Raw genomic sequence first — 26976 nt, forward strand, 5'->3', positions numbered from 1 at the left:
TGTTAAATTAATGTTGGTTTGAACTTCATTTTATTTTTAAAAAAAAAAAAAAAAATTAGAAAAAAAAAAGAAAAAAAAAGAGAAGAAAAGAATGAAGAAATCGGTTTGGGCCAAGAAAATAAACCAACAAAAAAAGGCCCAAACCAATTCGAGCCGACCCAGTCCAAACCAGGCCTCAGGCAAACCCCCCCAAACGACGCCGTATAAAGGCGTTTTGATCTGAGCCGTCCACCCAGGCCGATCTAACGACTCAGGACCTCTTTTAGCAACCCGTTTTCAAACCCGACCCAATAACCGGTCTGACCCAACCCCTCACTTAAACCAAACGACCCCGTTTAACTACAAAACGACCCCGTCTCATTTCTCAGCATCAGATCCAAGCCGTTGAGATCATATGATCCAACGGCTCAGATCTAAACCCCTAGACCATATATAAGCCTTCCCTTACACCCCACGCCCCCTATACCAACACCCCATCCCATCGTCCCCAAGCTCAAACCCGGACCTCCCATTAGAAACCCTAGCCGCCCCCATCTCCCTCGCCATTAAAGCCGGCGGCATGGACGCCGGTGACCACCTCCTGAACACCCTAAGACCCCATCACTCTCCTGAACATGGATCTACTATCCATTTGCCTCGAATCACCTTCCCTCGTCTCGAATCTTCGTTTGAAGATTTGAGTCGAACCCGGATCCATGCCAAATCATCCCATCTTCATACCAGACACTCCCCTGACCTTCCTCGTGACCAAACCAAACTTGGTTTGGTCCGAATCTACCCACAACTCCCAAAAATCCAGATCTGGAAATCCAGACTTTTGAAACACATGCACCTGGGGAACCCGGCCAGTTTTGACATGGGTTTGAGGTCTAATAGACCTTAATCAAGGTGTTCTCGTGTGAGAACACCCTGATTAAAGTTTGTTCGGCCTCAGAAGGTCGACGTTGAATCAAGTTTGGGTCTGTTTGATTTAAACATTTTCGGTAAGTTTTCCTTTCTTTTGTGTTAGTTTTGATTAAGTGGTCAGCATGTTTCGTTGTGTTTGTTTGTTATTTTTGTTATCCGGATTTCTTTCTTCTCTGTAAAGGCCTTTTTATTTGGTCGATTGTGTTCTGTGTATGACTCTGAATGTACTCTGTGATAAACATGATCGTCGATTAGTTTAATCGTCAGATAAGTTGACTCATATAGGCCCCAGTAATTGAACAAAAATTGTCTGATGCCCTTTTGGTCCCTAAATGTATTGTTTATGTGAGCGATCGATTATTACCTGCTATAATTAGTATAGTCGACTCGATAAATGTCGTCGATTAGTTTTCTATAACTAATGAACCGAATGAGCTAATAATGTCGCATGACTAATTGAGCTTTGCCACTGACTGTATGACCCAGGATTGTTTGAAATGGATCGTTTGCACTGTAAAACTGACTGAAAAGGTACAGCCCAGGCAGTCTTAAGTTCGAACTTTCATCAGATAAAAAATGCCCTGATGCTGCAATAGTCAGGGGCAGTAATAATCAAGGTTGACAGGGGTATTCTGGGGTGTTAAAAAGAACAGAAGTAATTAGTTTAAGTGAGCTGACAAATGGGGTACTAAATTAGGATTAAACTAATGCCAATGGGGGGACAAGACATAAGAGTATGGGGTTTAAAATAAATAAATAAAACGAGCCCATAACTCTTGATTAAACAAAGATCAGGCGTGGGGAACAAAGGGGCTGGCACCAAGGATGCTTAGGCATGGGCTTAAAGGGTATGGGCATTCTGCCAATTGGCAGGCAGGGCAGCTCAGCTGTACTGGTGCATTTGGCCTATAAATAGGCCATTTGATAACTTAAACGGGGCTGGACATTTTTTAGTCTTCAAAAAGAAAAACAAGAAACATAAAGTCTCGGAATATTGTAACCAAACACTGTCTGAAAATTACATAAGAGTTTATGTTGGTTTAGCTGTCTTGGCCAATTACTGTTGTTTGCCTGTTTGAGCCACTTGTAGTTATTGAATTGCTGGGGTGTTTACATTGAATACTCTGCTGTCTCTGTTGGTTCCTACTCTGTTTCTGGGATTTGTTGTTTGTTGCTCGACTACTCGGGAGCTTCATCTTTGTTGGTTGATTTTGTTGCTGTGTTGTTGCTGTGTGTCTGCTGCTGCTGTATTCGTGCATACTACTCAACTGATCACTTTCTTTCTTCCTTTCCTTCCTATACCAGGTACACACCCAATACACTGTCAGATGTAGCTGGAAATTTGAGCATGAATGTAAATGAAAGACCTGAAGAATTTTGTTTATATACATAGTTTGCCCTTTTAAATATCATGTAATGTAGGCAAATTTTATGCCTGTTTTGGATGTTGGAGATAGCCTTCAGGCCTGATAACTATCAATGAATGTTAGTTGAATGTTATATTGTGCATATAGGATGGTGATAAGAGTATGCTTAAGGCAACAGGTTGTATCTCAGATTTAGTGCAATAGTGTAGTATAAGCATGTAATGCATGCCAAGCCTAAAATTCGTACACTAAATGAGTTCTCTCCTTTCCAGTAAATTGCTATATATAACTCTTAAAACCATGTCTTAAGATCAGGAACACAAATTCAGGGCCTCAACCTCACAAGGGTCGAGTTCAGGCCAAAACAGGCCAAGCCAGCCTGCTTCGAACAAGCAGTGGTCCAGGTCTGGCCAATCACACTGGGCTGGATTTGGGCCTGTGATTACTTGTTCGGACAGCCTCATTTCTGATTTTAGGCATTTCTGAATGTTGTTACAAACAACTTGCAAGCATGTAATTAATTAGGACTATCTACTGTTTTCAATTGATAAGGACAAACGCGATAAGAAACGTAGTTGCTATAGGATATCCTTTTAAAATAAGAACGAGATGAGCCTCGATGAAAATAAACAAAACGTGCATATGCGGGGCCCTTGTTAAATGTATATTATTGAAGCATTTAGTTTCCAGGACGGGTTGCTTAGCAAATCTCACAACCCTCCTAAAATAACAACACGTTAGTCTCTTTAGGATACGCTTTAATAAACCTTACCTTCTTAAACTCGGGTGCACATTTATGTGACCCAAATCCAAATCTCGACGGATTCGAAATGTATTTCTAATCACGGGTACATTGATTGTGACGTGGTTCGAGATGCGTGTCCATGACGTTGCAAATTCATTTTAAAAAAATAAGAATGAGATGAGCCTCGCCAAATAAAATACAAATTGCGGGGCCCTCAGTAAATATTTGCTTTAAAAATTATTTGGACTTCGGGATGGACCGTTTAGTAAAATTCCACGGTCTTACCCAAAATAAATACGCTAGTCGCTTTAGGCGCGCCTTTAATAATTTAATTTCCTTAAACTCGGGTGCACATTGGTGTGACCCAAATCCAAATCTCAACGGAGTCAAAGTGTATCGACGACCACGGGTACATTGATTGTAACGTGGTTCGAGATATATTTTTATAACGTTGCAATTCTTGATAAAAATAACAGTAAATGATAAAAGCGGTTGAAAGATAAAATTTGCACATAAGTTCATATTGTATTTAAAATCAGATAAATAAGCCAAATATAACAGTTGAGCGACCGTGCTAGAACCACGGAACTCGGGAATGCCTAACACCTTCTCCCGGGTTAACAGAATTCCTTATCCGGATTTCTGGTGCGCAGACTGTAATATAGAGTCATTCTTTTCCTCGATTCGGGATTAAAATTGGTGACTTGGGACACCCTAAATCTTCCAAGTGGCGACTCTGAAATAAATAAACCAATCCCGTTTCGATTGTCCTTTAATTGGAAAAAACTCCCTGCGCCCTCGCGGGCGCGGAAAAAGGAGGTGTGACAGCTCTGGCGACTCTGCTGGGGATCCTTTAAACCAGAACCACTGGTTCCGGGTTAAGAATTCGAGCTTAGTGTAATTGTTATTATCTGGCTTTATTTATTATCTGATTTTATTACATGTTTTGAGCCTAATGTGCTAAATGCTGCTTTTACTGCTTCGATATTGTTGGAACTGTACATATAAACTGTGCCGAAACCCTTCTCTTCTCTCTTGAGGAGCGCACGCTGGTCGTGGCTTCTTTCTGTTAGTGTCATATGCCCAAAATAGAACGAGGATTCGGAGGAGTTGCAAAATCGGATGGCCTTTTGGTTACCGGTACACAGCTCCCATCCTTGGCTCGAGTTGTCCGCTCGGGTAAGCCAGGTCTAGAACAAGCACCTAGGTTTTACAGCTTAGCATAACATAACTTCATGCCGGATCCCTAGTAGGAACGCTTATTTGCATCATGTGCATTTGACTTAGGGGACTCAGCACAGGGGCTGGGTCCGTCTAGGACAGGCAACCTGAGAATAAAGACCATCCTGCTACATCCTGTTTGCTTTATGCATTTACTTGTTTCAAGGCTTGCATGCTGACCGGTTTCTGAATATCGGGAATGTTTGGAAAAGGAAGAGGAATAACGGTTAAGGGGCTACTTATTTATTCTTGAAAAGTCACAAAAATGGTCAAAGCTCCGCCAGAATTTTGAAAAAATGTGTGTCTTATTAATTTGTTTTAAAAGAAAAAGAAAAAAAGGGAGTCCTTGATTCATTTTTAAGAAAAATAGGGTGTCCCCAAAATTCGATTTATGCCCGAACTACGTCAGTTTGATTCTCGCATGGTGCGGGATACGTAGGCAACCCCCATCGGGCTCAACTTGTTCTTTCAAAATAGAGGTATAAACCAAATAACGAAAGTTTTAAGGTAACATCGTACTTTCAAAAACAACCAAAATTTCGTTTTTCTAGAAAAAAAGGTGTCGATTTGTGTATTTGAGTCTAATGAGTCTGGATCTTTGCTTAATCACCCCAATAAACATGCAGAATGAGCATGAGTCCAAGTTTGCCGATGACAGTTAGAAGCAAAATTCCCCTGGAGGTGCGATTATGGTGGGAGGATTTGGAAAGGCCAGAGCAAGACAAGGTCAAACTGCATCTGGGGGTTTGGTTGATTTGTTGAAAGTCAGGCCTCGGTGCGACATCATAAAGGCTTTGGTTACATTCTGGGATCCGGCCCACAACGTGTTCCGTTTCTCAGATTTTGAACTCACCCCAACCTTAGAGGAAGTGGCGGGTTACATGGACGTCACTGAAGGTTTGAGACACAAATACCTGATCGCTCCAAGGGCTGTGAATTCACACAAATTCATGGATCTGTTGAAGATAAGCAAAGGAGTCCCATACGCTGAACTGGATAAAGGTTTTTCTACCCTACAATTCATATACCAGAGGTACGGGAGCATAGGAGGATTCAATGAGCCAGAAAGTGGTGTTTGCAGCAGGGGAAATCTGGTAAAATGGAATGAGCATAGGCGGTTCGCTTTTATGGTGGCATTTTTGGGCCTTGTGGTGTTTCCCCGAAAAGATAGAAATATCGACCTAAAGGTGGCTGGAATCGTCAGAATCCTGATTACCAACGATAAAAGCATCCTTGCTCCCATGATAATGTCAGAAATATACCGAGCCCTCACGGCTTGTAAGGCTGGAGCAGACTTCTTCGAAGGGTGCAACTTGTTGTTACAGATGTGGATGATCGAACACTTGTGTCACCACCCTCAGTATATGCGCTACATGTCTACAAATGTGGGCTGCATCGAGGGTTATAGCCTAAGGGTTTCAGGTTTCCGATCACCGGGAGGGTTTGAAGAATGGATATCCTATCTCCGGATCATCACCGCAGACCAAATAAACTGGACTTTGGGTTGGCTTTCTGTGGAAGAAATCATATACATGCCCGCCACTGGTCCTCACTTCCTCTTGATGGGACTCAGGGGTATTCAACCTTATGCCCCTTACAGGGTAATGAGGCAGTTGGGAAGATGTCAAGTACTACACCCGGACGAAGATCTCAGCACTTATGCAGTCGAGGTCAGCAGTGACGGCCAATTTCCTGAAAAGACAGTTCGTTGCATATGGAGTGAATGCCAGTACTTAACGGCGAATACCCGAGTAAATGATTTGTCTAGGGGTGAAGTCTCGCCGGCCTATATCACTTGGCAGAACAAGAAGAACATCGTAAAACGGCCAACCAAACGGCCTCACCTCCGAAATTTTGTTGAGTCATCGCAAGAACAATGGGACTGGCTCGCAAAAGAGGAAGGTTACCTGGTTGAAATTAGGAAGCTGAAGCGACAAATGGAAAGGATGGTATTCGAAAACAACGTACAAGTCGCCCAAGAGCAGGCTGAAAAAGACAAGTTAGCCCAAGAAAACCAAACCCTGAAGGCCCGGCTTCGCCAAGCCAGTAAGAATAACATCGACGACAGAGGCGTTGCTCCGATGAAAGATTGATAGCCAGTTTGAGAAATCAGGTCATCCAGAGCCAGGTAGAATTAGACCTATCAGAGGCCTGCATAGCAAGGATGAGAGCCAAATGGGCAGAAGGTACAATGGCCCGGAGAAAGCGCCTACAGCAAGTCATGAGGAATTGTGAACTGAGCGTCAAAGCAGCGAAGGAAACAAATTCCGCTTTGCAGAGCGGATCTTCAAGCAAACGCAAGATGCCCAGGCCGACCGGAGACGCTATTACAATGCAATGACAAGGATGGAAAGGCAAATGGATGTATTCCAGGATCAGCTCGCCGCCAGTGCACAAACGCTAATGTTGAAGAGCCGACAGATAAGGCAATTGTTCGCAGAAAGGGACAACATTCGGGCAAGAATTGACAAAGTCGGGCATTACATCTACCTAAAATGTTTGGCATGCGAGCAGACACCTCGGGAAAACCTCATTGCTTCCATCATGGGCTGCGTCCATCGGATTATGAACGAGTTGAAGGGCTTGCAAAGAGACCTTACACCTAGGGCCGCGAAAGGGCCGAAAGATGCCTCGTGGGTCCCTAAGTTGGAAAATTAGTTGTTGATCGAGTCCTGGTTATTTTGTTTGTTGTTTCCCCAATGTTGTTTTCTTTTCCTCAAACCAAGTTTAAAACCCTGGAGTCTGTACTGTTGCTATTTTGTTTGAAGTAATGTGTAATAGCAAATTTTGATAATGAAATTAAGTGACTCCGGAAGAATTTCTATGTGTCTTTACTTTATGGCAGAACTACGCCTGGTCTGATTCACGCGGGGACGTGATACGTAGGCAATCCCCATAAGATTCGACCGCTTTTAATAAATAAAAATAAAAATACAAAATAAAACACAGGGTTTCCCAAAGTACTTTAAAAATGGATGAATGAGCAAACCGGGATGACGTATGTTGTTTGAGGCAAAGCATGTAGAAACGATTAATTGCCTAGGTGCATTGCATCCTCTATGTGTTATGATCAAATCTGTTAAGCTCTAACACTAACAAAGTTTGTTGTTGTCTGATACCAGACAGTTAGTTGTTAAAGAATTCTGGCAACACATTCATACCAAACCAGATCCAAAGGACCGGTAGCAACAAGCATGACCACTTCTGAGAATAGTAATGAGGAAGAAAGGCCGATGAGCCAGTTGCTAAAAGAGGCAATGGAAAAGATTGAAAGGATGGGACTAGAGATGCATGCAATGCAGCTAGCCCTGGCCAAAACGCAAAAGAGCCCTGAGACACTGGGACACGTGCCGGAGTACCCTCACTCTGGCCCTTCCACAAGCCGCCCAAATCCCCTCTATCATCAAGAAAGAAGCCCTCATGATTCCCAAGCTCCACCACCCCATCAACCTCTCCCAACACCCAATATTCCCATTTTTGTGGGACCTGCATCAGCCCCTTTGCAGCGAACGACCAGTGAGCCATTGTTTCAGGCTCACGATACACAATACTATCCCCCTGAGCCTACATTCCATGCACCCGAACCACAGGCTTACAATCCCCATTTGGAAGTTCCGGCAGAGGTTGAGAAGCCGGTTAAGGCCCCTGAACAGGATGAAGTGTTGAGAAAGTTCAAAAGCCTGGAGCAATCCTTCAGGAACTTACACGGGCTGGGCAATCAAGTCAGCGTGGCATACAAAGATCTGTGCCCTTTCCCAGATGTCCAACTCCCGGCTGGGTTCAAGATGCCCAAGTTTGATTTATATGAAGGGCACGGTGATCCCATGGCACATTTGCGGGGATTCTGTAGCAAAATGAGAGGGGCAGGAGGCAAGGATGAGCTGTTGATAGCTTATTTCGGCCAAAGTCTGAGCGGATCTGCACTGGAATGGTATACCAGGCAGGATTTCAGCAGGTGGTACACGTGGGATGACCTGGCGCAGGCTTTTGCAGGTCATTTCCAATACAATCTGGAGATAGTCCCTGACCGTCTCACGTTATTGAGAACTGGGAAGAAACCCGGGGAAAGTTTTCGCGAGTTCGGATTCCGCTGGAGAGAACAAGCAGCTAGAGTCGATCCTCCCATGAGAGAGGGAGAAATGGTAGACTACTTTTTGCAGACATTGGATCCAACCTACTTTGGTCACTTGGTGACAACGGTTGGAAAATCTTTCAACGAGGTGGTCAAAATAGGGGTCATGATAGAAGAAGGTTTGAGGTCGGACAAGATCTTAAACTATTCGGCACTTAAGGCCACAACCCAGGCTATTCAAAGCGGCACGGGAGGTGCGCTAAGAAGAAAGAAAGAAGAGGTTGCCACGATCGAGGCAGGCAGTTGGTCCAGGGCTGGCAGGCCGCACTACAACCAACCCAGGCCTCACAGGTCAAACTACCCATACAACCCACCACAAAATTTCTATCCACCTCGAGAACCACATTGTTCCGTACACCAAGCCCAGGTATACACTCAGCCTCCGGTTCGCCCACAATGGCGCGCACCGGCTCCCCAGAACATATATGCACCACCACAAAACACTTACCCTCCACCAAGGGCATATAGAAATCCTTCGGGGGCAGGTTTCCGGGGAAATCCAGATGCTAGAAATGACAGGTTGCGGAAACAAAGAACCTTCACCGAACTGGGAGAAACCTACACCGCTGTGTTCCACAAGCTGCGGCAATTAGGTTTGGTTAGTCCTGTCCATACTCGGGAACCAAATCCCCCGCCTCAGAATTTGGACCGTTCAATCAGTTGTGAATACTGTTCAGGGATGCTCGGGCACGATACCGAGAAGTGTTGGAAGTTAAGGCATGCCATACAGGATCTTATTGACACCAATAAGATCGAGGTCCAGACACCGGAGGCTCCTAACATCAACCAAAACCCGCTGCCAGCGCACCACGAAGCTCACATGATTGAGTTGGTGTGTGAGGGAGGTGAATTAAGAAAACCCTCACAAACAGTGATGATGATCCAAGCTGCCCCAAAAGAAGTCTTAACCAGTGGAGGAACAAATGTACAGTCGCAGGGAGAAGGCGTCAAGCCGGTAGTAATATGGGGGAAGAACCCGTCCGCCATAGCAAGCAAACCCGAGCCAAGCAAGTTGGTAATACCAGGGATCCTGCCCACACCGGCAGTCATGTTGAAAGGGGTATGTAGAGAACGGGTGACCATAAAGCCGGTGGTCCAACTGCCAATGCTTGACAGCAGGGCTGTGCCCTGGAAATATGAAAAAGCAGTGGTGACATACCAAGGAAAACAGGTGGAAGAAGTCAGTTGTGAAGCGCAAGGGCTGACTCGATCAGGTCGATGCTTTGCTCCGGTGGAGTTAAGAAAAACAAACCCAGTGGCAACCAAGAAGCCAGTGTCAGAAGAAGAGGCTGAAGACTTCCTGAGGAAGATGAAAGTACAAGACTATTCTGTGGTTGAGCAGCTGAGAAAAACACCTGCCCAGATCTCACTATTGTCATTACTCCTCCATTCCGAGGAACATCGCCGAGCCCTGTTAAAGATATTGAACGAGGCCCATGTACCCAGTGAGATTTCTGTAAACCACCTGGAAACCATTGCTAGCAAGATTTTCGAGGTGAACAGAGTGACATTCTCAGATGATGACCTGCCGGTGGAAGGTACGGAGCATAACAAAGCTCTATACCTAGCTGTCAAATGTGAAGACTCGGTGGTAACCCGAGTATTGGTGGATAATGGCTCAAGCGCCAATATTTGTCCATTATCCACCCTGGACCAGTTAAAGATTGACCGTGGAAAAATACGGGAGAATAGCATCTGTGTCCGAGGGTTTGACGGAAACGGAACAGCCACTGTGGGGGATGTTGTACTTGAACTAACCATTGGCCCGGTCCTGTTTACCATGGAATTCCAGGTATTGGACGCCACAGTATCTTACAACTTGCTGTTAGGACGACCCTGGATTCACGCAGCTAAAGCGGTGCCTTCTACCCTACATCAGACAGTGAAGTTCGAGTGGGAAAGACAAGAGGTCGTGTTGCACGGCGAGGATACGACATGCACCATGGGCGGAACCATTGTGCCTTTCATAGAGACCACTGATGACAAGGGTCCCTGGGTCTACCAGATTCTCGATACAGGGTCGGCCAACAAAATTTCTGAAGGAGAAATCATCCCGCACCCTAGGGTGACTGCCGCAACAGTAATGATGGTATCAGAAATGCTGGGTAATGGGTTTGTGCCGGGAAAAGGCCTGGGAGTTGAACTTCAAGGGATAGTCCAACCTGTCTCCCTTCCTAAGAATCTGGAAACTTTCGGGTTGGGGTTCAAACCAACCGCAGCAGACAGGAAGCAAGCGCGAAAAATGAAGAAGAGAGTCTGGTTTCTGCCTAAACCAGTGCCACGCCTCTCAAGGTCTTTTGTTAAAGCTAGTGCCAAGGGGTCAGCGATCCCAAAGATTCGAGGACCTTTGATCGGCATAAGTGAAGACCTGAATCAGAGTTTTGAGAGACTATTCGCGGATGTCAGTATGGTGGAAGCTGGAGAGGGTTCCAGCAGAGCAGAGATACAATTTGTGGGGCCTGAGGCCAAGACCAACAATTGGACGGTTACTCCTCTTCCTGTCCGAGGGGAGTCTTGGTAGTAGGCTTTGATTAATGTTTTGTTTGTTTGTTTGTTTGATCGGATTATTCAAGGGTGTAATCCCAATTTTACTTTCGTTTTGTAAAAGTGTGAACCCTTTTTATCCTGCAAATTTAATAAAGTTCTTTTCTTTTGTCCCATTTTAATTTCTTGTTTTGTTCTTTTTCTTTCTGAACAGTTCTCTTTTTACTGGTCCTAATGACATGGCATGCACAGCGGATCTTCGACCTAGTCTAATAAATCAATCTGAATCTGACTCAATGATGCAAGAGGTCGTTTGTGATAATGAATCCGAATGTGACGAAGGGGAAGCCTTCGAAGAAATAAATCGAGAACTGTGCCAATTTGAAGAGAAACCCAAGCCTAACCTAAATGACACTGAGGCTGTGAACCTAGGAGACGCTGATAACATCCAAGAGACCAAAATTAGCATCCACATTGAGCCGAATGTCAAAGCAGAATTGATCGAAACTCTCAGGGAATTCAAAGATGTTTTTGCATGGTCATATGATGATATGCCTGGATTGAGCACCGATTTAGTGGTTCACAAATTGCCCACTGACCCGGCATACCCTCCGGTCAAGCAAAAACTAAGGAAATTTAAAACAGAAATGAGTGTAAAGATCAAAGAAGAGGTGATTAAGCAATTACAATCTAAGGTCATTCGGGTCACTCGGTATCCCGAGTGGCTGGCCAATGTGGTACCAGTCCCAAAGAAGGATGGAAAAATCAGGGTGTGCGTCGACTACCGCAACCTCAACAAAGCAAGTCCCAAGGACAATTTCCCGTTACCCAACATTCATATCCTGATCGATAATTGCGCTGGGCGCGAGATCGGATCCTTTGTGGATTGCTATGCGGGTTATCATCAGATCCTAATGGACGAAGAGGATGCTGAGAAGACAGCGTTTATTACGCCATGGGGAACCTACTGCTATCGGGTAATGCCGTTCGGGTTAAAGAACGCCGGGGCAACGTACATGCGAGCAATGACTGCTGTGTTCCATGACATGATACACAAAGAAATAGAAGTGTACGTCGATGATGTGATCATCAAATCTTGGCGTCAGGAGGACCATGTGGCAGACCTAAGGAGATTTTTCCAAAGACTCCGGAGGTATGATATCAAGCTTAACCCGGCCAAATGCGCATTCGGGGTTCCATCAGGAAAGTTGCTAGGATTCATCGTCAGTCGACGGGGGATTGAGTTAGACCCATCCAAAATTGAATCCATCCGAGACTTGCCACCGCCAAGGAACAAAACAGAGGTAATGAGTTTGCTGGGTAGACTCAACTACATCAGCAGGTTCATCGCTCAACTCACAGCAACTTGTGAGCCCATATTTCGGCTACTGAGAAAGGATGCTGCAGTAGGTTGGACAGCAGAGTGTCAGGAGGCCTTCGACCAAATCAAAGGGTATCTGTCTAATCCACCCGTATTGGTCCCACCTAAGCCCGGGAAACCCCTAATCCTTTACCTGACGGTCTTGGAAAATTCATTTGGTTGTGTATTGGGGCAACATGATGACACAGGGAGGAAGGAGCAGGCCATCTACTATCTTAGCAAGAAATTCACAGTGCATGAGGTCAAGTACACTCAACTCGAGAAAACATGCTGCGCCCTAACTTGGGTAGCTCAGAAGTTGAAGCACTACCTGTCTTCATACACTACTTATCTCATATCCCGTTTGGACCCGCTGAAGTATATCTTTCAGAAACCTATGCCCACGGGAAGGTTAGCAAAATGGCAAATTCTGCTCACAGAATTTGATATCATCTACGTGACGAGGACGGCCATGAAAGCCCAGGCACTGGCAGACCATTTGGCAGAGAATCCCGTTGATGAAAAATACGAGCCCTTAAGAACGTATTTTCCTGACGAAGAGGTGATGCATACGAATGAGTTGGAATTACCTGAGGAACCAGGTTGGAAGCTTTTCTTCGATGGAGCTGCAAACGCAAAAGGGGTTGGAATAGGAGCAGTACTCATTTCTGAAACAGGACGGCATTATCCTGTTACGGCTCAACTACGCTTCTATTGCACCAACAATATGGCCGAATATGAGGCTTGCATTCTGGGTCTGCGCCTGGCTGCCGACATGGGTGTCCAAGACGTCTTGGTCTTGGGAGACTCGGACCTCTTGGTACATCAAATTCAGGGCGAATGGGAAACACGAGATCTAAAGCTCATACCATACCGACAATGCTTGCATGATCTGAGCAAGCAATTTCGATTGGTAAAATTCAAACACATCCCGAGAGTTCACAATGAGGTTGCAGATGCCTTGGCCACCTTGGCATCAATGCTGCACCACCCTGACAAAATGTATGTTGATCCTCTACACATCCAGGTCCGTGATCAGCACGCCTACTGCAATGCCATAGAAGAAGAAGCGGATGGCGAACCCTGGTTTCATGATATCAAAGAATACCTCAGGATGGGGATATATCCAGAACATGCCTCTGGAGACCAAAAAAGAGCCCTTCGGCGGTTGTCGAATGGTTTCTTCCTCAGTGGAGGGGTATTGTACAAAAGAACCCCGGATTTGGGATTGTTGAGATGCATAGATGCCGGGCGGGCAACGACGGTTATGGCAGAAGTACATGCTGGAGTTTGCGGGCCCCACATGAGTGGATATGTATTGGCAAGAAAAATCCTTCGAACGGGGTGTTATTGGCTCACCATGGAACACGACTGTATCACTTTCGTGAGGAAATGCCATCAGTGCCAAATACATGGAGACTTGATTCACTCTCCGCCAACAGAATTGCATACGATGTCAGCACCCTGGCCGTTTGTAGCATGGGGCATGGATGTCATTGGGCCCATCGAGCCAGCAGCATCCAACGGTCATAGGTTCATTCTAGTGACCATCGATTACTTCACCAAATGGGTTGAGGCTAAAACCTTCAAATCGGTAACTAAGAAGGCAGTGGTGGACTTTGTTCACTCCCATATCATCTGCAGATTTGGGATCCCAAAAGTGATCATCACGGATAACGGTGCGAATCTTAATAGCAGCTTGATGAGAGAGGTATGCCAACAATTCAAGATTACACACCGCAATTCCACCCCATATCGTCCTAAGGCAAATGGAGCAGTCGAAGCAGCCAATAAGAATATCAAGAAGATACTGCGAAAAATGGTGGAAGGGTCCAGACAGTGGCACGAGAAATTACCCTTTGCTTTATTGGGGTACCGCACTACCGTCCGGACCTCCATAGGCACAACTCCTTACTTGTTGGTATACGGAACTGAGGCCGTGATACCAGCGGAGGTCGAAATTCCGTCCCTCCGAATTGTCACTGAAGCCGGGATTGATGATGATGAATGGGTAAAAGCTCGATTGGAACAGTTGAGCCTGATAGATGAGAAAAGATTGGCAGCAGTGTGCCACGGTCAACTGTATCAGAAGAGAATGGCAAGAGCATATAACAAGAAGGTGCGCCCCAGGAAGTTTGAAGTAGGGCAGCAGGTACTGAAGAAGATCCTCCCACATCAGGTCGAAGCAAAAGGCAAATTCGCCCCAAATTGGCAAGGGCCTTATATCGTGACCAGAGTATTGTCCAACGGCGCTCTGTGTTTGACAGATATCGAGGGTAGATGTGTCGACATGGCTATCAATTCAGATGCAGTCAAGAGATATTATGCGTAATTTCTTTAATTATGGCAATTTTTGGTTTATTTGTTTGTATTTGGCATTTGATGGATAATGAGATGACGGAGGCAATTCTTTCTTCTATCCAAACACTGTTTAACCCTTGCTTCCCCCTTTGAGCCTTAAGTAATTCTTTCATACCCCTCTTTTGGAATCACTAAGGGAAAGGACATGAAAATCGTAAGAAATACAAAACCGTGGGAACTACGTTTGACCTGATTCCTCAAGGAGGATACGTAGGCGCCTCACGGCTCGGTCATAGTGTGCATCATAGCAAATATAGGATGCATAATGTACATAGTGTGCACAATGTAGCACAATGTGCGTAACGCACGTAACTCAACATAAGCGTAAAAAAATAAATTCCCCAAGCAAGAAAACTGGGGCAGAGGTTATGTTTTAAGTTCCAACAAAGGTTTGATTCCAAAAGTTGTAGCACATCACCCTTCAAGTTGTTTTCATTTTTATTTTTAGCCTTCCTTCAATCCCACACCAAAACCAACATCGACATCCAAAAGACCTCCCGATCAATGTTCGAGAGATGCCAAATCCGGCAAATAAGGCCGAGAATAATACACCGATCCCCAGCAAAGAAAAGGATCGTAAGACTGGGAATGAGTTGATAGTCAAAAGAATCCCCGGAAGAGAGGGTCGTATCTACAACACCCCGATTCCTCGAAAGAAATAAAATGAGAGAGTCTCATCGGTGAAAACCTTCGCAGGCACCGAGAGGCGATGTAAGATGAGGGATATGAAATGAGAGAGTCTTATTGGTGAAAACCTTCACAGGCACCATAAGGCGCCGGGAGATGAGAGAAAAGAGAGAGTCTCATTAGTGAAAACCCCTCGAAGGGCACTATGAGGCGACAAGACGAACAGCAAAAGCTACCACATTCGCAATAGGATGAACATCCATTTATCATCCCCAGCAAGTCAGACCATCGGGCAAATCGATTGATACAAATAGACTGGGTCGGGAATCTATGGTGCACGTCATGATCACGGGGACCAGTTGTGTCCTCCAGATAAGTTCTTTTGATTGTCTCCTCCCACAAAATATTGGTTCAGAAAGATTTTCTCTTTTCCATATCTTTATTTCTTTTCCTAAAATGTGTCTTTAAAGGATTTGTCAAAGCTTACTACCAGAAACCGAAGGGGAATTCATCCAATGCAGGATAATACAAACAGTCTTAAAGGCCGGCCCCAGGCAATGCAGGGATTGTGCTCGGAAATGTTGGAAGAAGTAAGCTCCAAAAGGGAGTGGTTTCGGGAGTTAGAAGCAGACTCCCACATCATGTGTTTTAAAAGAAAGCAGAAAAGGGGATAAATTGAAAACCAATCCCCAGCAGGCTAGAGACCCCCAACAGGCAACTTTGCCCGCCAACCAATTATGGGGACAAAGAGCAAGAAAAGGGGAAGAGAGAAAAATTGCTCGCCAGAAAGGCACCCTCTACCACCACGATTAAAACTGATTAAATCCTTTTGTCTGCTGCAGGAAAACAAAGGATTGATGATGGCTGCAAGATGCACCGCCATGGAAGTCACCAAAAACCGGGGCAGAAAATTTTCTGCCGATTGTCGAAAATTTTCTCGGAAGAACGGGGAAACAATTTCAATACATTTAAGTTCTAGGTCGCCCACCAGTATAATGCGGGAATACATTTAAGTTCTAGGTCGCCCACCAGTATAATGCGGGAATACATTTAAGTTCTAGGTCGCCCACCAGTATAATGCGGGAATACTTTTAAGTTCTAGGTCGCCCACCAGTATAATGCGGGAATACTTTTAAGTTCTAGGTCGCCCACCAGTATAATGCGGGAATACATTTAAGTTCTAGGTCGCCCACCAGTATAATGCGGGAATACATTTAAGTTCTAGGTCGCCCACCAGTATAATGCGGGAATACATTTAAGTTCTAGGTCACCCACCAGTATAATGCGGGAATACTTTTAAGTTCTAGGTCGCCCACCAGTATAATGCGGGAATACTTTTAAGTTCTAGGTCGCCCACCAGTATAATGCGGGAATACATTTAAGTTCTAGGTCGCCCACCAGTATAATGCGGGAATACATTTAAGTTCTAGGTCGCCCACCAGTATAATGCGGGAATACATTTAAGTTCTAGGTCGCCCACCAGTATAATGCGGGAATACTTTTAAGTTCTAGGTCGCCCACCAGTATAATGCGGGAATACATTTAAGTTCTAGGTCGCCCACCAGTATAATGCGGGAATACATTTAAGTTCTAGGTCGCCCACCAGTATAATGCGGGAATACTTTTAAGTTCTAGGTCGCCCACCAGTATAATGCGGGAATACTTTTAAGTTCTAGGTCGCCCACCAGTATAATGCGGGAATACATTTAAGTTCTAGGTCGCCCACCAGTATAATGCGGGAATACATTTAAGTTCTAGGTCGCCCACCAGTATAATGCGGGAATACTTTTAAGTTCTAGGTCGCCCACCAGTATAATGCGGGAATACTTTTAAGTTCTAGGTCGCCCACCAGTATAATGCGGGAATACATTTAAGTTCTAGGTCGCCCACCAGTATAATGCGGGAATACATGTAAGTTCTAGGTCGCCCACCAGTATAATGCGGGAATACATTTAAGTTCTAGGTCGCCCACCAGTATAATGCGGGAATACATTTAAGTTCTAGGTCGCCCACCAGTATAATGCGGGAATACATTTAAGTTCTAGGTCGTCCACCAGTATAATGCGGGAATACATTTAAGTTCTAGGTCGCCCACCAGTATAATGCGGGAATACATTTAAGTTCTAGGTCGCCCACCAGTATAATGCGGGAATACATTTAAGTTCTAGGTCGCCCACCAGTACAATGCGGGAATACTTTTAGCTCTAGAGTTTGGAATCAGTAGCCCCACCTGAAGACGGAAGGTTACAACAGAAAGCCCCAGGCAGGAAAAACAATAAAATCCGCAGCGCCAAGAAGCAGACAACGGCAGAGGCAAGTGTGCAATTCAAAAGGAAAAAGGAACGCGTCTCAAAAGAAGCAGTGTGGAAACATTGTAGCATGCCCAGCATGACGATGCTGATGAAGAAACATACCACTGAAGGAGCCATTGGAAGATTTAAAGAAGAAAGCCGTGTCCCCAGCGGATCAAGCAAAGTAATGTAAACTGGCATTCAAACGTCAGCAAAGGACCAGCATCATCTCCCAAAGTCACAAGATAAAGGCATCGGAGGAAAGTGGTAGCCGACAAGAAAGCAAGGCAACAAGAACAAGTTGAAGATGGATGAGATTTCAGGATCCTCAGTTTAGCTTAGCTTCTTGTTTTTCCTTTGAGCAATGTAATAGGGGGATCGGTTGAGCAGTAGCATCCTACAGCAGCATACAACAGCGCACAACGACAGCAAACACTACAGTCGCACGGTAGTCCCAGCTACCAAAATTTCCCGAACTACATTGACCTGATTCCTGTTTCAGCCCGGGATATGTAGGAAACCTCTGAAGCAAAGGTTCGGTCAAATCTTTTTCAAAAAATGCTTCACACGGAGTATTCGGACGGGCAAAAATCGCTCGCTTATCTTTGCGCGAAAACCCTTCGTGTCTTCGTGCAAAGAGGGGCAGCTGTAAGCACGTGATTTTTGCTTTACGAGCAATCGCTCCAAAAGAAAATAAAAATAGTGACAAATGATTTCGCTGTACAATTTTTCGATCTTTCCGTGACATGTGTTGTTAGTCGTTTGTGAGTCTCTGTCCATTTTGCTATTTTTTTAACATTATTAAACAAAATACAAAATGTGTATGTCATGGTAATTAGACCATAATTCGTTCAGTAAAAGAAAATTCAAAAAATATATATAGGGTGCGATTTAATCTATTTAAATATTTTGATAATTATGTTAGGTGTTAAATTAATGTTGGTTTGAACTTCATTTTATTTTTAAAAAAAAAAAAAAAAAAAAAAAAAAGAAAAAAAAAGAGAAGAAAAGAATGAAGAAATCGGTTTGGGCCAAGAAAATAAACCAACAAAAAAAGGCCCAAACCAATTCGAGCCGACCCAGTCCAAACCAGGCCTCAGGCAAACCCCCCCAAACGACGCCGTATAAAGGCGTTTTGATCTGAGCCGTCCACCCAGGCCGATCTAACGACTCAGGACCTCTTTCAGCAACCCGTTTTCAAACCCGACCCAATAACCGGTCTGACCCAACCCCTCACTTAAACCAAACGACCCCGTTTAACTACAAAACGACCCCGTCTCATTTCTCAGCATCAGATCCAAGCCGTTGAGATCATATGATCCAACGGCTCAGATCTAAACCCCTAGACCATATATAAGCCTTCCCTTACACCCCACGCCCCCTATACCAACACCCCATCCCATCGTCCCCAAGCTCAAACCCGGACCTCCCATTAGAAACCCTAGCCGCCCCCATCTCCCTCGCCATTAAAGCCGGCGGCATGGACGCCGGTGACCACCTCCTGAACACCCTAAGACCCCATCACTCTCCTGAACATGGATCTACTATCCATTTGCCTCGAATCACCTTCCCTCGTCTCGAATCTTCGTTTGAAGATTTGAGTCGAACCCGGATCCATGCCAAATCATCCCATCTTCATACCAGACACTCCCCTGACCTTCCTCGTGACCAAACCAAACTTGGTTTGGTCCGAATCTACCCACAACTCCCAAAAATCCAGATCTGGAAATCCAGACTTTTGAAACACATGCACCTGGGGAACCCGGCCAGTTTTGACATGGGTTTGAGGTCTAATAGACCTTAATCAAGGTGTTCTCGTGTGAGAACACCCTGATTAAAGTTTGTTCGGCCTCAGAAGGTCGACGTTGAATCAAGTTTGGGTCTGTTTGATTTAAACATTTTCGGTAAGTTTTCCTTTCTTTTGTGTTAGTTTTGATTAAGTGGTCAGCATGTTTCGTTGTGTTTGTTTGTTATTTTTGTTATCCGGATTTCTTTCTTCTCTGTAAAGGCCTTTTTATTTGGTCGATTGTGTTCTGTGTATGACTCTGAATGTACTCTGTGATAAACATGATCGTCGATTAGTTTAATCGTCAGATAAGTTGACTCATATAGGCCCCAGTAATTGAACAAAAATTGTCTGATGCCCTTTTGGTCCCTAAATGTATTGTTTATGTGAGCGATCGATTATTACCTGCTATAATTAGTATAGTCGACTCGATAAATGTCGTCGATTAGTTTTCTATAACTAATGAACCGAATGAGCTAATAATGTCGCATGACTAATTGAGCTTTGCCACTGACTGTATGACCCAGGATTGTTTGAAATGGATCGTTTGCACTGTAAAACTGACTGAAAAGGTACAGCCCAGGCAGTCTTAAGTTCGAACTTTCATCAGATAAAAAATGCCCTGATGCTGCAATAGTCAGGGGCAGTAATAATCAAGGTTGACAGGGGTATTCTGGGGTGTTAAAAAGAACAGAAGTAATTAGTTTAAGTGAGCTGACAAATGGGGTACTAAATTAGGATTAAACTAATGCCAATGGGGGGACAAGACATAAGAGTATGGGGTTTAAAATAAATAAATAAAACGAGCCCATAACTCTTGATTAAACAAAGATCAGGCGTGGGGAACAAAGGGGCTGGCACCAAGGATGCTTAGGCATGGGCTTAAAGGGTATGGGCATTCTGCCAATTGGCAGGCAGGGCAGCTCAGCTGTACTGGTGCATTTGGCCTATAAATAGGCCATTTGATAACTTAAACGGGGCTGGACATTTTTTAGTCTTCAAAAAGAAAAACAAGAAACATAAAGTCTCGGAATATTGTAACCAAACACTGTCTGAAAATTACATAAGAGTTTATGTTGGTTTAGCTGTCTTGGCCAATTACTGTTGTTTGCCTGTTTGAGCCACTTGTAGTTATTGAATTGCTGGGGTGTTTACATTGAATACTCTGCTGTCTCTGTTGGTTCCTACTCTGTTTCTGGGATTTGTTGTTTGTTGCTCGACTACTCGGGAGCTTCATCTTTGTTGGTTGATTTTGTTGCTGTGTTGTTGCTGTGTGTCTGCTGCTGCTGTATTCGTGCATACTACTCAACTGATCACTTTCTTTCTTCCTTTCCTTCCTATACCAGGTACACACCCAATACACTGTCAGATGTAGCTGGAAATTTGAGCATGAATGTAAATGAAAGACCTGAAGAATTTTGTTTATATACATAGTTTGCCCTTTTAAATATCATGTAATGTAGGCAAATTTTATGCCTGTTTTGGATGTTGGAGATAGCCTTCAGGCCTGATAACTATCAATGAATGTTAGTTGAATGTTAGATTGTGCATATAGGATGGTGATAAGAGTATGCTTAAGGCAACAGGTTGTATCTCAGATTTAGTGCAATAGTGTAGTATAAGCATGTAATGCATGCCAAGCCTAAAATTCGTACACTAAATGAGTTCTCTCCTTTCCAGTAAATTGCTATATATAACTCTTAAAACCATGTCTTAAGATCAGGAACACAAATTCAGGGCCTCAACCTCACAAGGGTCGAGTTCAGGCCAAAACAGGCCAAGCCAGCCTGCTTCGAACAAGCAGTGGTCCAGGTCTGGCCAATCACACTGGGCTGGATTTGGGCCTGTGATTACTTGTTCGGACAGCCTCATTTCTGATTTTAGGCATTTCTGAATGTTGTTACAAACAACTTGCAAGCATGTAATTAATTAGGACTATCTACTGTTTTCAATTGATAAGGACAAACGCGATAAGAAACGTAGTTGCTATAGGATATCCTTTTAAAATAAGAACGAGATGAGCCTCGATGAAAATAAACAAAACGTGCATATGCGGGGCCCTTGTTAAATGTATATTATTGAAGCATTTAGTTTCCAGGACGGGTTGCTTAGCAAATCTCACAACCCTCCTAAAATAACAACACGTTAGTCTCTTTAGGATACGCTTTAATAAACCTTACCTTCTTAAACTCGGGTGCACATTTATGTGACCCAAATCCAAATCTCGACGGAGTCGAAATGTGTTTCTAATCACGGGTACATTGATTGTGACGTGGTTCGAGATGCGTGTCCATGACGTTGCAAATTCATTTTAAAAAAAATAAGAATGAGATGAGCCTCGCCAAATAAAATACAAATTGCGGGGCCCTCAGTAAATATTTGCTTTAAAAATTATTTGGACTTCGGGATGGACCGTTTAGTAAAATTCCACGGTCTTACCCAAAATAAATACGCTAGTCGCTTTAGGCGCGCCTTTAATAATTTAATTTCCTTAAACTCGGGTGCACATTGGTGTGACCCAAATCCAAATCTCAACGGAGTCAAAGTGTATCGACGACCACGGGTACATTGATTGTAACGTGGTTCGAGATATATTTTTATAACGTTGCAATTCTTGATAAAAATAACAGTAAATGATAAAAGCGGTTGAAAGATAAAATTTGCACATAAGTTCATATTGTATTTAAAATCAGATAAATAAGCCAAATATAACAGTTGAGCGACCGTGCTAGAACCACGGAACTCGGGAATGCCTAACACCTTCTCCCGGGTTAACAGAATTCCTTATCCGGATTTCTGGTGCGCAGACTGTAATATAGAGTCATTCTTTTCCTCGATTCGGGATTAAAATTGGTGACTTGGGACACCCTAAATCTTCCAAGTGGCGACTCTGAAATAAATAAACCAATCCCGTTTCGATTGTCCTTTAATTGGAAAAAACTCCCCTGCGCCCTCGCGGGCGCGGAAAAAGGAGGTGTGACAACAGAGGCATACATTTCAGTCTTTACATTTCAAGCATTGAAGTTGGGAGCCCGCCCAGATAACAGAGGCATATATTTCAAGTCTTTAATTTTCAAGTATTGAAGTTGGGAGCCCGCCCAGATAACAGAGGCATACATTTCAAGATCAAGTCAGAGGACAATAAAACAGAGGGTTACAATAGGAAGCCCCAGCAGGAAACAATAAAATTCCCCGGCACAGGGAAATAGAAGGTTGCAACAAGAGGTCACAGTACAAACTCAAGTACATGTGTCAAAAGAAGAAAAGCACCGGAAGAAATGCAAGCAGACAAGGAAGCAAGGCAACAAAAACAAATTGTACTCTAGCCTAGCTTCTTGTTTTCTTTTAAGCATGGTGTAACAAGGAGATCGGTAAGCAGTGGTAATAGCATGCAACAACAGTAACAATGCAGTCCCACGGTAGTCCCAGCTACCAAAACTTCCCGAACTACATTGACCTGATTCCTGTTTAGCCCAGGATATGTAGGAAACCTTTGAAGCAAAGGTTCGGTCAAATCTTTTTCAAAAAATGCTTCACACGGAGTACTCGGATGGGCAAAAATCGCTCGCTTTATCTTTGCACGAAAACCCTTCGTGTATCCGGGCAAAGAGGGGCAGCTGTAAGCACGTGATTTTTTGACCCTCCCCGGGGATTTTCATATTTCTTTAGCATAAATGTGAAATTGGGTCTAGTATATCTATCTTTAACTTTTTACTTTATTTCGTTGCAAAAAGAAAATTTCAAAAAAATACATATATAAATTTTAGTTTATGTATCTCTCATAAACTTGAAAAAATACAAAAATTGCACTTTATTTTGGTATTTTATATAATTTCGAAAATTACAAAAAATATAGTTCTATTAAGGTTTTATAATCATTTTTAACTTTGAAAAATACAAAAATATTACCTCATATTTTATCTTAATATTTAAAAACGAAAATTACAAAAAATAGTTTTATTAATATTTTGTAGCTATTTTAAATCTTGAAAATATTTAAAAAAAGATATAGTTTTGTTTAAATACTAGTCTTATTTTTGGTAGTTATTTTACTTACATAGGACTAGTTAAGCAACGTGTTCCTATTTCTCGGGTCCCGGCAAAAGAATAATATTCGGGTTCAAACTACCCGGTTTTAGGCCTAATTTTCGGACCTAGCCCATAATAAACCGTGTCCAGGACACGTGAGGAACCCCACCACGCGTGGGGGACATATGCCTCGAACCCCACCACGCGTGGGGCTCATTTTCATGGGCATTGTATTACAAAAACACGGACAAAAGCATAAAAGGAGGGGCGGAATTTTAAAAAGAGGAGGATTTTGGAATTTTGAAAAAAGAAGCAGAAACCTGAGGAAGGCCTTCGACCACTGTTCCTCTTTCTTCTTCAAAAGAAGAAGAAAGAGAAAAACCCTACTGACCGGATCCCTACCTCCCCCAGCGCCCAAAACCAAAAGACCTCCCCCGTCACCTTCCCCGAGCTCCCTCTCCGCCATAACCACTAGCCCCACCATCGTCAAAACCATCTCGTCGCCATAACCACCAGCCCCACCATCGTCAAAACCACCCCGTCACCTTCCCCGAGCTCCCTCTCCGCCATAACCACCAGCCCCACCATCGTCAAAACCATCTCGTCTCCATAACCACCAGCCCCACCATCGTCAAAACCACCTCGTCACCTTCCCCGAGCTCCCTCTCCGCCATAACCACCAGCCCCACCATCGTCAAAACCATCTCGTCGCCAAACCAGTCGCCCTCACGACCAAAAAACAGTTCAACACCACCACCAAACCAGTCGCCCTCACGTCCAAAACCAGCTCAAAACCACCAGCTCCCTCCACCTCCGTCAGCGGTTCAAACGACCATAACCATCTCCCCTCCGTCGACCCACTGTCGCACCCAACAGGCCCGTCACCTTCCCCCAGCTCCCTCTCCGCCATCGTCACTTCCCACGTTGCCACTGTCCCCCGCCTTCGACCACCAAACACCGGCAACCACCCTTCCTCCTCCTAGCTCTAACGAACCAGTCCGCCATTTTCAGTTCGACGAGCAGCTATCGCTGCATGCCAGGCAGTCGTAGCTGCGCTTCCGAGCAACGGTGGGTTGCTGCGATCTTGCTTGGCTGAGTTGTCTGTTTTTCCGTCGAGGTCGACTCTGGTTCGTCGAGGTCCGGTACGTCGAGGCGCTGTCCGAGGTTCCGTCGTTGTTCTTCGTTCAGAAAGGTCCGGCTTGAGTTCCGTCGGAATCGTGTTTGTCGTTCTGAGTTTGTCGAGGTGCAAAGGTTAGTAAACCTCGATGTATTAGATAAATAAACTTTACGTGGAATGTTTGAGATGCAATATAAAAATTGGTATGGAAATTTTCTGCCTATGTTTCATTGTCTGCACTTTGGTTCATTTTCATGTTATGTTATTCTTGTTTATTTGATGTCATTTAGTTAAGTTAGGCTAGTTGTTCTATGACACGAGTTTGACGTTAATTTGTTCGTGGTCCTTTGCTTAGTTCGTTCGGACAAAATTAACATTAGTACTTGTTGTTACTACTCCCGAAGCACTCATACGCTAAACTCAGTTTATTAATTTTTTGACAAGTTATGAGATTGTAGTTGTAAAGAAGCCGTAAGGTTTAGTATTGTTAAAGGCGTAAAAATGGCATCCTTTAAAAAAAAAAAAATAATAAATAAATAAATAAATAAAAAACGAGACTAGCTTTGCCAAATAAAAATGTACACCTTGCGAAGCCTTCACAAAATATGTGTATTAAATACTTAGATTCTGGGACGGGCCGTTTAGCAAATTTCGCGGCCCTACCAAAAAATAATAATGCGCTAGTTGCTTTAGGCGCGCCTTTAATAATGTTAACTCCCTAAACTCGGGTGCACATTTATGTGACCCAAATCCAAATCTCAATGAAATCGAAATGTGTCTTTAATCACGGGTACATTGACTGTGACGTGGTACGAGATGCATTTCCATGACGTTGCAAATTCCTTTTAAAAAATAAGAATGAGATGAGCCTCGCCGAATAAAAATCACAAATTGCGGGGCCCTCAGTAAATACTTGTTTAAAATTACTTAGAATTCGGGAGGGTCGTTTAGCGAATTTCACGGCCTCCGCAAAATAATAACGCGATAGTCTCTTTAGGCGCGCGTTTAATAATTTACTTTCTTAAACTCGGGTGTGCATTTCATGCGACCCAAATCCAAATCTCAAAACATCAAATAAAATGCGTTCCGGATTGTGGGTGCATTTCATGTGACGCAGTCCAAAGACGTGTTTTAAGCGATGTTCACATTCTTGTAAAAACAATAATAATAAAGCGGTTAACAGTTAAAATTTGCACATAAGTTCATATTGTATTTAAAATCAGATAAATAAGCCAAATATAACAGTTGAGCGACCGTGCTAGAACCACGGAACTCGGGAATGCCTAACACCTTCTCCCGGGTTAACAGAATTCCTTATCCGGATTTCTGGTACGCAGACTGTAATATAGAGTCATTATTTTCCTCGATTCGGGATTAAAATTGGTGACTTGGGACACCCTAAATCTCCCAAGTGGCGACTCTGAAATAAATAAATAAATCCCGTTTCGATTGTCCTTTAATTGGAAAAAACTCCCCCTGCGCCCCCTCGGGCGCAGAAAAAGGAGGTGTGACAGCTCTGGCGACTCTGCTGGGGACGAAACACCCAGAACCACTGGTTCAGGGTTAAGAATTCGAGCTTAGAATAATTGTTATTATTTGGCTTTATTTATTATCTGATTATTACATGTTTTGAGCCTAATGTGCTAAATGCTGCTTTTACCGCTTTGATATTATTTGAACTGTATATAAACTGTGCCGAAACCTTTCTCTTCTTACCTCCGGGGATGTGCTTACTGGTTGAGACTCCCTATTCTGTTAGTGTCATACCCTAAATAAAAGAGGCTCGGAAAGTTTCTAAGCCGGCTGGCCTTTTGGTTCCCGGAAAGGAGCTCCTTCCTCAGCTCGAGTTGTCCGCTCGGGTACACTGTCTAGAACACCGACCCAGGTTTTTGAACCTAGTATAACAAAGCCACATGCCGGATCCCTAGTAGGAACGTTTATTTGCATCATGTGCATTTGACTTAGGGGACTCAACATAGGGGTTGGGTCCGTCTAGGACAAGCAACCTGAAAATAATAGACAATCTTTCGGCATCCTATGTGCTACATGTTGTATTTAGTCAAGGGCGTATGGGTCATTTGGTCATTTCCAGCATGATGTTATTTTAATCAAAGCATGGGGAACATTTGTGGAATCCAAGAAGCCTTGGAATTCCCTATGTCCCCCACGCTTGCTTTTTGGGAAAGCACATGGGGAACATTTGTGGAATCCAAAAAGTCTTGGAATTCCCATATGTTCCCCACGCTTCATATGTTGGGAAAAGCACATGGGGAGCATTTGCGGAATCCAAGAAGTCTTGGAAATCGTTATGTCTCTCATGCCACATTTTTGAAAGAAATAATAAAAATAAATAAAAGCATTGGAAAAATCAAAAAGATTTTGTATGTTGTCATCATTTTCCACAAATTAGAAAATCGTGAAAAGATGAGAAAATGGCAGTGTGGAGATATAACTACTTATTTTTAGAGGGAAAAAACCAATGTCCAAGTAGTATCGAAACTCTGCCGAAATTTTGAGAAAATGAAAAGAAATGTCTTATTGGTTTGTTAT

The sequence above is a fragment of the Nicotiana sylvestris genome, chromosome 11 (genome assembly GCF_000393655.2).
Source record: "Nicotiana sylvestris chromosome 11, ASM39365v2, whole genome shotgun sequence".
Lineage (NCBI taxonomy): Eukaryota > Viridiplantae > Streptophyta > Magnoliopsida > Solanales > Solanaceae > Nicotiana > Nicotiana sylvestris.